Source organism: Schistocerca serialis, unplaced genomic scaffold (genome assembly GCF_023864345.2).
Source record: "Schistocerca serialis cubense isolate TAMUIC-IGC-003099 unplaced genomic scaffold, iqSchSeri2.2 HiC_scaffold_249, whole genome shotgun sequence".
Classification (NCBI taxonomy): Eukaryota; Metazoa; Arthropoda; class Insecta; order Orthoptera; family Acrididae; genus Schistocerca; species Schistocerca serialis.
In genome coordinates, this window is record NW_026047816.1 from 12501 (window position 1) to 15000 (window position 2500).

Sequence of the window (2500 nt, forward strand, 5' to 3'; positions counted from 1 at the left end):
CAGCTCCAACGCCAGCGCCACAGAAGGACAAAAGCCCCACTTGGGTGCCGAAGCGAACTCTCCCAGCACAGCGCACGCGCCAACACGTCCGCACAGCTGCGATACAATCCACCTGCGAGAACCGCAGAGGCGACCGAGCAGCAGACGGCGTCGCGGCGCCGAGCGCCGGGCGGCGGCGCATCCTCAGCGCACACAGTCCTCAATCGGACCAGCACACTGCAGATGTCCACCGCGCTTCGCACCGGGCCCGCGAGGACCTACTTTGGCCGCACGGCGCCGCGTGCAGGGTGCGCCGGCGCGCAGCTACGCCGCCTGCCGCCTCCGTCGGCCGGCGCGCCTGCCACTGGCCGCCCCCACCAGCCGGCTGTAGCGCGTGCGCCCACGCACCGCGCGGCCAGCACGCCGGGAGGCCCCCCCTCACCGGCCGGGGACGGTCCCACCCAGCCACCGCCGCGTATCGCTTCACACCCACATGCCATTCACGTTCGTGGGCATGGTGGGTATCGCTGAAACAACCGGTTGGTAGCTCAACCGATCGTCGCCATCACTGATTCACCTCTAGCGAGAACAACCGCACCACAACGGTTTACCAGTTCTTCATTTGCGTAACGTCACCAGCAAACGTAGACGTCCATCGCCATTTGCAAATTCAACGATTGTTGCATGCCTGTGTCAGGTGTCACGACACACTATGTCTGCCCACATACACGCAACAACATGTGCACGCTTCGCGAACACGTGGAAGGTGGCCCCCGTACGTATGCGATGTCCATTGCGCGAACGACTGTCAACCGGCCTCTGTCGCATGTCGCAGATGTGGAACGCAGTGCACCATGCTATCACGGTGTGTGAGAAGAGACGACTACGTCTGACAACACGCGCCACTACATCAACAGACGGCTCATGCCGATCGCCATCCACGGCATACCATACTGCAATCCAGCTCTTATAGGGAGACGACATGTAGCTGAGTGCACAATATTTGGACCGTATGGTTCGCCGTTGTTGGCGCAGTCGTGGTACGGTCACACATGTACCACGATGTATCATTCAGTACATGAGGACCAATGTGCAGTACAGTGTGTGATTTGGACGTACAACATCAGCGGACAGTTGACACAAGCCGTACCACAACGTAGGCTGTGCTTCGCCATGCGAATGCCAATGAACAACTGCGAAGGGCATTGAGCATGTACGTCCTGCTGCCATCCGCATTACAGTGTATAGCTGCAAGGTGTTTAACATGAAGCGATACTCTGGGGACCGGGCAGTGCGAGTAGCAAACTATATTGCGGGGGTTGCAGTTAGGCAACACTACACTAATTTAACGCGTCGTATGACAATTACAGAGCAGGTTAAGGCCCAACGTGTGTTGGGTTAAGGCCCAACGTGTGTTGGGTTAAGGCCCAACGTGTGTTGGGTTAAGGCCCAACGTGTGTTGGGTTAAGGCCCAACGTGTGTTGGGTTAAGGCCCAACGTGTGTTGGGTTAAGGCCCAACGTGTGTTGGGTTAAGGCCCAACGTGTGTTGGGTTAAGGCCCAACGTGTGTTGGGTTAAGGCCCAACGTGTGTTGGGTTAAGGCCCAACGTGTGTTGGGTTAAGGCCCAACGTGTGTTGGGTTAAGGCCCAACGTGTGTTGGGTTAAGGCCCAACGTGTGTTGGGTTAAGGCCCAACGTGTGTTGGGTTAAGGCGCAACGTGTGTTGGGTTAAGGCGCAACGTGTGTTGGGTTAAGGCGCAACGTGTGTTGGGTTAAGGCGCAACGTGTGTTGGGTTAAGGCGCAACGTGTGTTGGGTTAAGGCGCAACGTGTGTTGGGTTAAGGCGCAACATAGGTTAGGTTAAGGCGCAACATAGGTTAGGTTAAGGCGCAACATAGGTTAGGTTAAGGCGCAACATAGGTTAGGTTAAGGCGCAACATAGGTTAGGTTAAGGCGCAACATAGGTTAGGTTAAGGCGCAACATAGGTTAGGTTAAGGCGCAACATAGGTTAGGTTAAGGCGCAACATAGGTTAGGTTAAGGCGCAACATAGGTTAGGTTAAGGCGCAACATAGGTTAGGTTAAGGTACAATATAGGTTAGGTTAAGGTACAATATAGGGTAGGTTAAGGCGCAACATAGGTTAGGTTAAGGCACAACACGGGTTAGGTTAAGGCACAACACGGGTTAGGTTAAGGCACAACACGGGTTAGGTTAAGGCACAACACGGGTTAGGTTAAGGCACAACACGGGTTAGGTTAAGGCAGAATACGGGTTAGGTTAAGGCACAATACGGGTTAGGTTAAGGCACAATACGGGTTAGGTTAAGGCACAATACGGGTTAGGTTAAGGCAGAATACGGGTTAGGTTAAGGCACAATACGGGTTAGGTTAAGGCAGAATACGGGTTAGGTTAAGGCACAATACGGGTTAGGTTAAGGCACAATACGGGTTAGGTTAAGGCACAATACGGGTTAGGTTAAGGCACAATACGGGTTAGGTTAAGGCACAATACGGGTTAGGT